The sequence below is a fragment of the Oncorhynchus mykiss genome, chromosome 6 (genome assembly GCF_013265735.2).
Source record: "Oncorhynchus mykiss isolate Arlee chromosome 6, USDA_OmykA_1.1, whole genome shotgun sequence".
NCBI classification, from domain to species: domain Eukaryota; kingdom Metazoa; phylum Chordata; class Actinopteri; order Salmoniformes; family Salmonidae; genus Oncorhynchus; species Oncorhynchus mykiss.
In genome coordinates, this window is record NC_048570.1 from 39,394,864 (window position 1) to 39,409,914 (window position 15,051).

General features: G+C 46.0%; 1 protein-coding gene and 1 long non-coding RNA gene across 10 annotated transcripts in view; one reads left to right on the forward strand and one right to left on the reverse strand.

Moving 5' to 3' along the window:
• aopep (aminopeptidase O (putative)) overlaps positions 1 to 15,051 on the reverse strand; it is a 121,501-nt gene that overhangs the window by 81,393 nt on the left and 25,057 nt on the right. The gene's annotated exons all lie outside the window — the stretch shown is intronic.
• Positions 7,674 to 10,398, forward strand: LOC110525923. Its single transcript, XR_005052100.1, has 3 exons — positions 7,674 to 7,901; positions 9,468 to 9,601; positions 9,748 to 10,398. It is a non-coding gene; the product is annotated as an uncharacterized LOC110525923 (long non-coding RNA).

Genomic DNA, 15,051 nt, shown 5'->3' on the forward strand with positions numbered 1-15,051 from the left:
AGACACACACACTATGGAGAACAGTAGAGAAGCCACTCAGACATTGTGTGTTATGTATCAGTGTGACCCGCTTTCTCTGCCTGTTAACTTGATTGCTCCCCATTAGCATTTCAGAGGCCAGCTGCCTTTCAACATACAACAGAATAGACACACACATAGAGAGAGAGAGAGAGAGAGAGAGAGAGAGAGAGAGAGAGAGAGAGAGAGAGAGAGAGAGAGAGAGAGTCTAGGTTCTGAAGCGAAAGCAGATGTTTATTCAATCCGTTGTGTTGACGGTATGTAAGAGTCCAGTCACGTCCTCACGGCTGAGGGATGTACATTTAGTCGTGTGTCAGAGATGTTGGGAGTAATCAGACAGGAATCTCCTGTCCCACCTCCAGCTGATCAGAATACAGGAAACACCTGACTAGAGCTCTATGGTGTTAGAGAGAACACATGCACACACACACAAAGACGTATGCACCGCAGTGCACTGGACACACACACACACACACCATGTGACCTGAACAAGAAAAACTCATTGTAAGATCATGTGGTCAAAAAAAAAAAAAAACACGGGTAAATTATCAACGCTACTCAAATCCTACACCGGTGCATTTGGTTTGAACAGCCAGTTAGATCGACGTTACAGACAATAATAGGAGTCATTTGATTGTAGGGGACTGATACGACTCCTTAGTGTCAAAGGGAGAGATTAAACCATTTTGAATGTTATATCGTATTTGTGCATCTTTGAGCGATGTCCTATCGGTTCACGGGGCTATTTCATGTTTTCATGTATATCTGAACCCTTGCCATTTACCTTAATAGGATGATGTTTTTTTGATCGCGAGATCTTCTATCATACATGTCAGATTTCAATGCTGGCCAGTGTCATAACGCGGGAGGTTGTTTTCTCTCGATTGAGCCACTGATCCTATTTTTGCAATATTCCTACCTCGGGAAATGTGTAATTTAACAGAGGATCCGCCACATTTTTCCTATTTTTCTGCCTCTTCAGGCCAGGGTACTGTCACGCCCTGCCCTTAGAGATCCTTTAAATTCTCTATTTGGTAGTTGTCCGAGTATGGTTCCCAATCAGAGGCAGCTGTCTATCATTGTCTCTGACTGGGGATCATACTTAGGCAGCCCTTTTTCCCACCTTATGTTGTGGGATCTTGTCTTTGGTTGTTGCATGTGTTTGCACTCCTAGCTTTACGTTCGTTGAGTTGTTTATTGTTTTTGGTGGAGCATTTATAATTAAAAGAAAATGTACGCCTACCACGCCGCACCTTGGTCTTCATTTATCGACGGACGTTACAGGTGCATTGCATGGTGCCGTTGCGAACGTCAGACTCTACACTGCAAAGCACCCGATCTGCAGGTTGAACCTGGTGCGATTGTAAACTCCTAATTTACAAGTGCAGTTCGTTTAGTCGATTTTGTATCTACGGTAACTAGCTACTTCAAATACTGATATTGACTTTGGTATTATTGTGACTGTGGCATTATAGTGTAGCCAGCAAGCCCATATAGAGAGCATTGCATTGTAGGTTTTGTATTCGACTTGAGCTGTAACAGATTTCCACAATGATCTTCACGTTGCTACCAACATTATTTTAACAACAAATTGAAACATCTGTAAATCACATACATAAGCTATAGATGTGTCAATACTCAATAACCCACGTACAGATGTATGTATATACAGACAGAACAGCCAAACTCTGATATTTGACAACATGTGCAGTATCAAACTGAAAACCCTGCTACTTTCCCTCAGACTGCAGGCAAAGCCCGACCCATCGAGACAATTTGTACTGAACATTACACAGCGCTGGGTTTGAAATATCTCGTTCCGACGTTAAGATGTCTGGCTCTACCCAGACTAATGAAATTACCTACCATCCTCAGTCTCAAAGAGCCTGTCATAAAAAAAGATACTGCATAAACATCCCCTCACCACACAATGAGCCCATCCATCACCTAATGGAATGGGTGCACTGGACTCATCCATTAGTCAGTGGAATGGGTGTGCAGCGACAGGCCTGTCTTGCAAAGGCTGTTAATCCAGAGTTATGGTACAGTGTGCCAGTGTTACTGTTAAACACAGGGCAGATGGCAGCTGCTGCCAGCTCCTTTATATTACAGATTAGACGGTTGAAAAGGCAATACAATGTCACTCTTCAGACACCACAGCCATAGATGGGGCAATACATTGCATAAATAGTGTAGATAATGTATACTATATCACTGGGTCTGCTGAACATCGGCAAACAGCTGGTGGTGTAGCCCAAACTGTAATCAAAACACGGTCTGGATGGAAAAGAGACAATCTCACTATGAAATACAGTTTTTTTCATCCGCTCTTGTGATTTTAACGCGGTCCGCACCCATTGTTTGTATAGCCTCGTTCAGAGGCAGAGTAGTCATCCGGAGAAAGCAATAACCACGTCTGACCATCATCTGGTGAGAATATGACAACAACAAATAACTCTGACCATCTCGCTGTGGCTGACCAGAGGGAACATTAGATAACCATTCATCAGCGAGGGAACGAAGATGCAGCTTTATTGCACGGGAATCTGGCACTATGTGACTGACCACTCGGGTACTGCCAACAAAGCCTCGTTTCAGACCAGAGAGCATGTCCGTGAACACTCAGAAAAGCTTTATTAAGGATCACTGGTGGTGGGAGTAGAAACAGGGAGCGGATGTTACTCTATCTCCCACACTATACTTCCGATCAAGTCAAGCAAGTCGTTGTGTTTCATTCGAAAACAGCAGAGCATTTTGTGGCAGAGTAAGGGTTAAAAGCAGGCACTCGAGTGCTGAGAACCTTGTGGGGACGGACGGTAAACCTATACAACAGATCGAGAGCAAGGAAGTGGAGGCCCCAGATAACCAGGGGAGGAATGTTCTAGCAATAACAACACACATTCTAAATTGGACCCTGCTATCTTCATTAAACAACCAAGAATACTTTTGAAGTGAAGAGGGGTGGAATTCAACTACAGGGGGAGTGAGAGGAAGGGCAGAAAATGCATTAAAGTGCAATAAGGCCCTAGAAAAAAAGAACCGGAGAGAGAAATCTAGTCGTTTAGCAATTACTACAGTGTGTCTGAACATTCCTGCCTTTATCCCCAGGTGCAGGCATGCAGAGCCTTCCTCCAATCGTCAGATTCTATTGTGTGCGTACAGGAGAGAGGAGTCCACTTAAGACGTGGAGAAAGAGCTAGCTCATCCTTGACTATTTGATTAACAGCTGTCTTTGGTGACAAAGTCCCTCGGTCTGAAAGAGACGCTCTCTGTCGCACACTTCTAGAGTTACCGACCACCTCACTTTGGAGAGGGGAGAAGAAAGGAAGGGAATCCACTGAGAGAAAGAGAGGAGGGGGAGAGGGAGGGGGCGGCAAGGACAGAAAGAGAAAGAGGGAGGGAGGGAGGGAGAGAGAGAGAGAATAAAGGAGACCATGAGACAGAGTGACAATAAGGCAAGGAAAATCTCTCCCTTCTCTCTCTCTACCACTAACTCTCCTTCTTTTGGCCTATTAGGGTTGAGACACATTCATAATGCCTCACATCTGTCTCCCACACTGTGACCACATCACATGGGATTCCGCTCCGTCTTCCCCTCCTCAACCCTCTATCTCCCCCCTTTTCTCACCAACTAATGAGCTATTCTCTCTCTCTCTCTCTCTCTCTCTCTCTCTCTCTCTCTCTCTCTCTCTCTCTCTCTCTCTCTCTCTCTCTCTCTCTCTCTCTCTCTCTCTCTCTCTCTCTCTCTCTCTCTCTCTCTCTCTCTCTCTCTCTCTCTCTCTCTCTCTCTCTCTCTCTCTCTCTCTCTCTCTCTCTCTCTCTCTCTCTCTCTCTCTCTCTCTCTCTCTCTCTCTCTCTCTCTCTCTCTCTCTCACTCACTCACTCACTCACTCACTCACTCACTCACTCACAGCTGGGTTAGCCGACAACGTCAGGGAAACGATGTGCACGCTTCCATGGGGCAGAAGTCAGCGTGTTGTCGTGACTCTGCTCGTCTCAGCTCGTTTCGTCTTGCTCTTGACACCAAGTCTTGTTTTGAGGCGTTTTGACAGATTTCACATCAGTGCTAATATGGCTAAAATAGCTAACCAACAACTGCAACAATGTATTTGAGAGACAACAGGTGCTCATTGTGCAAATGGATTTATGTTTTCAATAAACATTGGAGATTAAATATAGCTTACACGTTGACAACAATCAAAGCCAACCCTGTATATTTCCCCCATAGCTGAGCACGCGTCAGTTTTGTTGCTAAACAACCAACCCGTCTATGCTATCCCTGCCTCGCACCCCCTATCATGGTCAATCTCACGTCTCACTGCACCAACTAGTCCTGTCAGCTCTGGTCACATGACGTTCAATGTGGAGTTAAACATCATTAACACATAACATCGGTCACACTGAGAGGTTAGGGTGCTATGGGAGTGCCATGGGGGTGCTATGGGGTGTCCTAGGTCCCACCAACTAACGTGAGGACATCATGACATTGTCATATGCTCATTGTTTCCACCCACAGAGTTGTGTTTTGGACGAAAAGAGAGTCTGTTATCAGCTGGGAAGACTTAGCTAATACAACTCCTCCGACAAACTCCCCATCCACCACTAACAAGACAAGAGTACACATTGTTTTATTAACCGAACAAACATGGATTCTGAAACTGAATTTTTATTCTAACTCCAGAAACTTCTGGATATTGGTTTGCTTGAATAGAAGCCTGAGCCCAAATCAATAAAGCCTCAGAGTAGGACCACTGATCAAGGGTCAGGTCCCCCCTGTCCATATAATTGTGGTCTCAAAGGCAAAACTGATCCTAGATCAGCACTATTCTGAGATGCTTTTTGAATACAGACCATGTCCTCTGTACTCAACCCAGGGTTAAGTGGGTGACAGACAGCCTGTGACAGACAGCTCAGCTAGTGAACTAAACTGCTTCAGGACAGAAGCTGTACTCTGGGGGATATGGCACACACTCTTCTCCACTTCCTCCTTACGGGTACCAATGGCCACCCTTACTTCCTGATGCCCATAAACTATGCAGTGGTCTGAAGTCAAGCTGAAAATCTTCCTCTACGACCTCTCACAGAGGTCAGGATGTGGACATAACTCAGGCCTAGTGCATCTGACAGGTATATTACCACCTAGTTCAGCCGGTGAGGACGTGGATCTGGCCTTTTAACAACCTGCTAATTCTTTACATATTTGTTAAATCAGGTGTCTTCCAGGTGTCGTCTCTACTGTAGTACTCCTTATATCACCGATTCCCTCCCAGACAGGTTAACCTTCTCGTTTCCCTATCCATTAGGACCCATTCACACCGAGGCAGGAGAGGCAATCTCAGGTCAAACTCTCTCTGAATAGAAAATAATACATCTTGAGAACAAAGTAATTGCTTGTGCATTAAGCCGTTCGTTGTGTGCTATTTTAGTGTTGTTCTAATTGGGATAATAGTTGTGATTGAGGGAGTTGGCAGGGGCTCTGTGTGGGCTTACGTGCTGAGAGAGAGAGAGAGAGAGAGAGAGAGAGAGAGAGAGAGAGAGAGAGAGGACATGCTGAGAATGAGCGTATCAGTGCCCGCCATCTAGCACTGAAAGGAGGGGGGGGGGGGGGTCTGTTGGGTTTGATAAATGGCGGGATGTTTCAGTCAGAAAGCATCCTGATGTATCAGGCAAAAACAAAATAAGCAAACGATGTGCTCATTCCAAAGTTATTTTGCTTCCCTGCAGAACAGAAAACTGGTTCTGCATGTAGTCCATCAACAATGAATAGGACAGCACTCACTATGTAGTAGATTTATTAGAAGGCTCATATGAATAGAAGATTCATTCTGACACGTGATAATACATCTCAGCAATCTATTATATCGTGTCAAACAAATAACACAATATATGTCTGATGTCATCCAAGCACACTACTAAGCACGTTACCAGACTATTGTATTAAAACTGTGCGTCATCCAAATGCACTATCAATACCCTCTCTGCTATGTGAGGGAGAATAAACCAGTCCAGAATAATACCCTATTTCAAGTCCTTGGGTCATTTCCGTCTAAAAACTGTGGAAACCACCAGATTTTCCTGCCGGGAGAAATATCCTTATTTGCCCACGTGGCGAGCCGAGTATTCCTGCTATGTCCTGCTGCTTCTGAAAGAGCTGCTGAGGGACACACAGCCAGCCGCTTCAAAGAGCGGGGGAAATGCCGTGCCCTTCCTGAAACTCCCCATTGGAACAGGGTGATGTGGCCCGACGTGATGGGGAGATTATGGGCGTACACACACACAGAGACACACACAGGCGTACACACACACACACACACACACAGACAAAAAGTGTATGCACGCACACACACATAGTAGCACACACACACACAGGCACACAGACCTGCATTAGGTCATTCCAAAGTCAAACAGGGACAGAGCTGAGTCATGTGTGTGCTATGACAAATCTGTTAGATATCAATAAATAAACTGAAGAGAAGTGATACAGAGCAGTTAACTCCTCCACATTCATCTACACTATGTCATACAGACACAAGACATTTTCATCAGGAAGCAGCAGCAGCGTTTGTGTGTGTGTGTATGTGTGTGCGTGTGTGTGAGTGGGTGCAGACCTAAAAAGTCTCCACAAATGAAAACAAGGAAGTGTCTTCCTATTTTAAGCTTAGGGGTTAGGTTTAGGTTTAGAGTCTCAATTAGGGTAAGTGGTTAGGTTGAGAGTAAGTGGTTAGGTTGAGGGTTAGGAGTTAGGTTTAGGTTACTGTTAATATAAGGGGTTAGGGAAAATACAATTTTCAATGGAACTACATTTTAGGTCCCCACATAACGAGAAGGAGCTATTAAAGTGACCCTGATCTCAGGCCTCTCCCTGCGGGGGGTGTCTGGATCTCTATACGCTGTGTGTATGTATGTGTGTGTGTGTGTGTGTGTGTACATGCATGCAGGCATTGTCAAAAGATACATCTAAAAGTATCTTAATACAAATACAAGATACCCGACAGAACAATACATCAAAATAAAATACAAGATACTTTTGCATCTAGATACAATATGCACGTCGCAATGAAACGAACAACGTAATTTTAAAAATGCAGCCTGGAACTAGTTCTGTACGATGGCGAGTGGTGGGCGAAACCAGGAGGATTCTCCATCATCGTTTAGATCTCCAGTTTGATAACATTTTGGTCTCCCAGTAGATTACAACAGCGATGGACAAAGAGAGCATGCCTCCACAGCTCAACCAGAATAGCCTATGCAGCTGCCATCACCTCAAACATGTTGACACATTTACGCTGACATCACTCCAGTATTCCTAACACTGGAGCAAGAAGGAATTGCAAAAAATAACATTGATTATATGCCGCTGTGCTAAACGTGCACCATAAAAACACCTTGTTTGACGTAGAAACAGGTGAACAGTTTTGGAACACTGAGCCATTGACTGTCTGGCTGCACCAGGTGACTGTTATGAGTGGGTTGCTTTTGACAATAAGGCACCGGACTACAGCCATATAGATTGAAACTATTGTGGCAGACGGCAGGGAGAGGTGAGGGGAGTGGTTATTGAAGGGAGATACATTGCAGCCCGCTGGCTCCACCCCCGAGCCTTATATGGACTGCCTTCCCCAACGAGGCGAGCCTGTAGCTCATTAAGCCAGGGAGTATTTGGGGACAAAGAGGAAGCGGCCTACACAAAGGGGGCAGAGAATGGAGTTGGAAGAGTGTGTTATGAAGTGTGAGAAGAGAGAGAAATACCTGTGTGATTACCTGTTGTGACCTGGACTGTCTGATTACCCCACTTGTGTACAGGTTTGGTTGAGGACCCGAGTTTTAGGATTACCCCTGAAGAACGGAACAGACAATGAGAACGGATTGTGGACTGTGAAACGGTTAGTGAATTCCCCCCTTTACTCCAGTGTGCAAAACTCCCTAATACACTCCCCATTTGCATTCTAGTTGTGCTCCTTGTACGTGTTTGGTTATTGAACTTGGTGACATGGAAACCCCACACCCTTGAAACTGCTACATGTGGTGGAGAATGCGGGCAACCCAAACCAGGCTCAATAACTAATAACTCAATAACAGGCACGGAGCACAATGGAAGCATTGGTGAAACAGCTGGTGGAGACGAACATAGCCCAGCAGGCTATGCATCGGGAACTGCTGGAGGAACAGAGCCAGCAGACCGCTCTCCTGCGAGCTGAACTCAGCCAGCTGACAGCCGCCCAGGCCGAAAATGCGGCAGGTGCAGCAGACTCTTGTCCCAAACCCAGTAGGTTTATACTGAAGCTGACAGAGGCTAACGACATCGAGGCTTTCCTCCAAGCCTTCGAGAGGACGGCGGCTAGGGAATGGCCCCATGAGCAATGGGCCAGCCTGCTAGCACCCTTCCTGTCAGGTGCGGCACAGAAGACCTATCAGGATTTGATGGCTGACCAGGTGACACATTACGAGGGGCTGAAAAAGGAAATCCTGCGTCGGTATAGTTACACCCTGATTAACAGGGCACAAAGATTCCATGATTGGGCGTATGATCCTACAGCGTCCCCCCGATTGAAAATGCATGATCTAATTAGGCTGGCCAAGAACTGGCTAACTGCTAAAACACTGATGCTCACGCCCATTGAGAAAGTGGTCATAGATACATTTCTATGCTCTCTCCCGTTTGAAGCAAAAAAATAAGCAAGCCAAGCAACTGCCCTGTGGCTTTCTGATGGCATGCTGGGCTCAGGAGAGTGGTCCTTCCCCTGTCACCCCGGTAAGAGCCAACAGAAAGGACACAACGGCACTTGTGGACTCCGGGAGTATGGTGACCCCGACATCGCCCAGTCCCCGAACCTGGCTGACATCGTGGTCATCACATGCATACACGGTAAGACCAAGGTCTACCCTACCACACTCCTACACCTACAGACCACAAAGGGACAACACACGGGGCCAGTGGGAGTCATCCTGAACCTGCCTGTGCCGGTCCTTATCGGGAGGGATTTCCCCGACGTTCGCCAACTGTGGACCAGTATGTCCGGATATGTAGGGAACCAGAAGTGAGGAGGAAGCCGGAGAGGTGGGAGGGAAGCCAGAAGGAGGGATGCCCGGATGTGTGGATTCCAGGAAGTGGAACCCCAGATTTCAACAGAACCCCTCTCGGAGGGTGAGCAAGACTGAAGGGAGAGGTGGCGAGTCGGGAAGACATGTTCCCGATGGACCATGAGGTGGCACCAGAGCCCACCTCTCTAGTGGGCCGGTTCGGCACGGCCCAACTGGAGGATCCCAACTTGGCCAGCGCTCTCCAGCAGGTGACCGTGGAGGACGGAAAGCCCATGGAGGGGATCAAGGCACGATTTACTGGCCGGGGGTGAAGAGAGTGGAAGATTACTGCCCCAGTTGCCCGTAGTGCCAGCAAGTAGTGCCAAACCCCTACTTTCGCAGCCCCTTAATTCCCTCCCTTTCAGCAGGATCGCAAGGGACCTGGTGGGACCTCTACCCAAGAGCAACCGGGGGCACCAATACATCCTGGTGATTCTGGATTATGCCACCTGGTACCCAGAAGCCATTCCCCTGCGCACCATGGCCACCAAGGGAATTGCACGTGAGTTAGTCATGCTGTTTTCCTGAGTAAACATCCCGATGAGATATTGACCGACCAGGGCACCCTGTTCATGTTGCGAATCATGAAGGATCTATGCAAACTGAATGAAAATAACCCAGTTGCACACCTTGGTGTATCACCCGCAGACCGATGGGTTGGTGGAAAGATTCAATCAAAACCTGAAGCAGATGCTAAAGAAGGTGATGGAGGTGGACGGAAGGAATTGGGATCAGCTGCTACCCAACCTGATGTTCTCGATCCGAGAAGTGCCCCAAGCGTCAACAGGACTCTCTCCCTTCTCTCCCACAGATCAGGTGCAGCCCATGGAAATGCCAATGCCCTCTCCAGGAGGGACGCTCTAGGGAGCTGGACCGCCACTCCCTCCCAGTGTGGCAGACAGCAGCGTGAGGTGAGTGGTTATTGAAGGGATATCTTGCAGCCTGCTGGCTCCACCCCCGAGTCTTATATGGACTTCCTGCCCCAATGAGGCGAGCCTGTTGCTCATTAAGCCAGGGAGTACTTGGGGATAAAAGAGGAAGCAGCCTGCACAAAGGGGCAGAGAACGGACAGGGAAGCATGTAGAGTGAGAAGAGAGAGAAATATCTGTGTGATTACATGTTGTGACTTGGACTGTTTGATTACCCCATTGTGTACCGACTCAGTTTGGCTGAGGACCCGAGTTTTAGGATTACCCCTGGAGAACGGAACGAACAACAAGAACAGATTGTGGACTGTGGGTTGGTGAATTCCCCCTTTTCCCCAGTGTGCAAAACTCCCTAATAAACTCCCCATTTGCATTCTAGCTGTGCTCCTTGTTCGTGTTTATTTATTGAACTTGGTGACGTGGAAACCCCACACCCTTGAACCTGCTACACTACACAGAACAAAAATATACACGTAACATGCACAATTTTTAAGATTTCACTGAGTTAGTTCATATAAGAAAATCAGTAAATTGAAATAAATGAATGAGGTCCTAAACTATGAATTTCGCATGATTGGGAATACAGTTATGCATCTGGTCACAGATACCTTAAAAAAAGAGGTAGGGGCGTGGATCAGAAAACCAGTCAGTATCTGGTGTGACCACGATTTGTCTCATGCAGCGCGACACATCTCCTTCACATAGAGTTGATCAGGCTGTTGATTGTGGCCTGTGGAATGTTGTCCCACTCCTCTTCAATGACTGTGCGAAGTTGTTGAATATTGGATGGAACTGGAACTATCGTACAAGTCGATCCAGATCATCCCATACATGCTCAATGGGTAGATTATGCCTGCCCATACCATAACCCCTATGCCACCATGGGGCACTCTGTTCACAACGTTGACATCAGTAAACCGCTTGCCCACACGACGCCATATACGCTCTGACAAATCATGGTCCAAACACACCAAGACAATCGTGAAGAGGGCATGACAGCAATGTATTCCACCTTAGGAGGCTGGAAAGATTTGGCATGGGTCCTCATATCCTCAATGTTCTACAGCTGCACCATCGAGAGCATGGTTGCATCACCGCTTGGAATGGCAACTGCTCAGCATCCGACCACAAGGCGCTACAGAGGGTAGTGCGAACAGCACAGTACATCACTGGGGCCGCACTTCCTGCCATCCAGGACATCTATACCAGGCGGGGTGTCAGACGAAGGCCCAAAATATTGTCATAGACTTCAGCCACCCAAGTCTTAGAATATTCTCTCTGCTACTGCATGGCAAGCGGTAAGTTTGGGACCAAAAGGCTCCTTAATAGCTTCTACCCCCAAGCCATAAGACTGCTGAACTGTTAATCAAATGGCTAACCGGACTATTTGCATTGACCTCCCTATTTATTCACATTTTTGTTGTCCTGATTTTCTTGCACAGTCTCAATGTTCACTCACTGGAATCTAACCACACACTCACACATACTAACTACACTGACACTCCAACACACACACACATATTGCCGCCACACACACACATACATTCACATTCCTTCACACTCTTCAAATACACTGCTGCTACTGTTTATTATCTATGCATAGACACTTTACCCCTACCTACATGTACATATTACTCAATTACCTACACTAACCGATTCAACTGTGAAGAGTACACTTCTCCAGCGTGCTGAACTCCAATCAGGTCAAGACCTTGGTGAGGACAATGAGCACACATGAGCTTCCCTGAGACAGTTTCTAACAGTTTGTGCAGAAATTCTTTGGTTGTGCAAACCCACAGTTTCATCAGCTGGCAGGGTGGCTGGTCTCAGACGATCCCGCAGGTGAAGAAGCCAGATGTGGAGGTCATGGGCTGGCGTGGTTACACATGGTCTGCGGTTTTGAGGTCGGTTAGACGGACTCCCAAATTCTCTAAAACGACGTTGGAGGTGGCTTATGGTAAAAAAATTAATCAGTTTCATGATGTGCCACACCTGTCAGGTGGATTGATTATCTTGGAAAAGGAGAAATGCTCACTAACAGGAAAGTAAATAAATGTGTCCAAAATTTGAAAAACTTTTTGTGCGTATGGAAAATTGTGAACTTTTATTTCAGCTGATGAAACATGGGACCAACACTTTTCATGTTGCATTTATATTTTTGTTCAGTATAATTTCACTTCAAATAGGCTGTGTTGTTTTCATATAATTTGGCTAATTAGGCTTGTGCACATTTACATAAGTGTTTAATTACCTAGTTAGCTAAGTTACTGACTAAGCTAATTCCTATTCATGTTTTTTTGCATTTCAGGTGGAGTGGCATTGCTGACAGGCCAACATGCTGATAGGCCAACATGCTGACAGGCCAACATGCTGATAGGCCAAGACCCTTATTCCCAAAGAATCTCAGAGTAGGAGTGGTGATTTTAGGATCGGTTTTGCCTTCACACTGAGTAATATAACATTGACAAGGGGGAGGTTATCCTAGATCACTATCCCTACTCAGGGATGCTTTGTGAATATGGGCCCTGGAAGAAAGCTGTTGCCCAATGCCTTGCATAGCAGTTGCTTCACCACAGGACCCTAGAGCAGCGGTAGGCAACCCTGTTCCTGGAGTGCCACCGGTACTGCAGGATTTTGTTCCAACTAGGCCCTAAACAAGGGGTGCGTTTAGTTGCTTGAATGTTTCTACGTTGCAGAATGGTTTTTCCCGAACGACACATTTCCCAAAACGTTTTTGAATATACTTTGAGGTATGTTTGTTCCGTTCAGTAGGTATGCCGGGGCCCCACCCTGTGAAAGTGCTCGAGCCACATTGCGAACTTTGCCCTCACGCACTGCTTTATATATGCAAGCTAAAGATGAAATTGTCAATGAATTGGCCAATGCACCCTGTGTTGCACTTACTACAGATGGATGGACCTCCAGGGCTACAGAGAGCTACTTAACAGTGACAGCCCATCACATTACCCCAGAGTGGGAAATGAGAAGTACTGTGCTACAGACATGCCCCCTTTTATGAGAGTCAGACAAGTGAGCATATTTTTCTCTTTAACATTATAGCATCCCAGTTGGCAAAACCTGGTTGAAAGGAAGTCAGTGTGACTTCAGTATTACTGACCAGAATGTGACATATTTTTCTTTGCTTATTACCTACTGGAAAAAAGTATTGCAGAGGAAAAAGTTGGATATTGAAAATATTGTTCATTACGTTTCTATTTGTTTCCATAGTCACCAATAAGTTTAAATCTGCAACATATTCTTACGTTTAAAATAGATCAAGCAACCATTTTTTTTGCACATCTGCATACAGTAATTGTTTCATAATTCACCCACAGGCATTACATGCATAGATAGATCGGGACACAGAGTATATAAAGGCCGATTGTTTCATTTGATTAATAAGAGTGGTGTGATGGGTCAGAGCTGTAGTGAAGAAAATCTGCGCATAACTACTATCAATTTGAGGACATTCCTGAAGAAACTTTGTGGACTCAGCTGGCTCAAAGTATTTCCATGGTACTAGTTGAAGAAATTTGTGGAAGTCATAGCTTAGAGATGTCTTCAAAAAAGAGCAACTTAATCATATACATACTTTGTGTCCTCCACTATGGCGGTCAGGGGCATATTTTAGGACTTTCCAAAGGGCCCGCAACACATCAACCTCCTGAGTTTTCTGGCTTTTCATGACACTTACTCTTAAGTTATGTCTGTCATATCAATTCTGCAACAAACATTGTTAGAAATGGGTGTAATTTGCAAATCTCTTCCTCTTCTCTGCAACTGTGCACGTGTGTGAGTTTGAGTGAGCGATAGGGAGAATGGGCTAGAGACAAATGGGAGGAACTTTACATGACTCACCAGTGGATGAGTCTTGAATCAGGACACAAGGTTTTTGCAATTAAAGTTGAAATGGGATTTTATTTGCTTTACAAACATATATTATTAGAAGCAGTGCCATTTCAATTGGATCTCCTTGGCTGTCCCCATATGACAACCCTTTTTTGTTCCAGGTAAAAGGGTTCTACATGGAACCAAAAATGTAAGGAATGACGCTGGAGAAGAGAAGCAGGTACGGGGAGTCAGAATTTAATCGGAACAGGACAGGAACAGCGTCAGAACCAGGGAATACAGACATAAGACAATTAATGCAGCAGCAGGGAACAGAGCTGGGGAACTGACAAATATAGGGGCGGTAATAAACAGGTGATTGAGTCCAAAGTGAGTCCAATAAATCGCTGACGTGCGTGATGGCGGCAGGAGTGCACGTAATGCAGGGCAGCCTGGCTCCCTCGAGTGCAGGGGGTGACACAAAAAGGGTTCTTTAAAAGGTTCTATGGGGACAGCCGATGAACCCTTTTACGTTCTAGATAGCACCTTTTTTTTCCTAAGAGTGTAAGATCAGGCAATCATGGGCAGCTGAATACCATGTCTCTTGGGGAATCCAGTCTCAGTAAGACCTGATGCAGAGAAAAAAAATTCATGATCATCAGTATAGCTAGTACAAACCTAGCTCTTACAAAGCTGGCTAGTAGGAATCAATTTGAAGATCAGTGTCACACCCAGATCTGGTTCACCTGTCCTTGTGATTGTCTCCACCCCCTCCAGGTGTCGCTTATTATCCCCAGTGTATATATCCCTGTGTTTCCTGTCTCTCTGTGCCAGTTTGTCTTGTTTGCCAAGTCAACCAGCGTTTTTCCTTGCTCCTATTTTTCCCAATCTAGTCCTCCGGGTTTCGACCCTTGCCTGTCCTGACTCCGAACCCGCCTGCCCGACCACTCTGCCTGTTCTGACTACCAGCCTGCTTATCCCCTTGTACTGTTTTTGGACTCGGATCTAGTTTCTGACCCCTGCCTGGCCTGACCTCGTGACTGCCTATCATCTTGTACTGTTTGGACTCTGACCTGGTTAATGAACTCTCGCCTGTCCCCGACCTGCCTTTGCCTACTCCCTTTGTTATAATAAATATTGGAGCTCTACCATCTGCCTCCTGTGTCTGCATTTGGGTTTTGCCTTGTGCCCTTATATT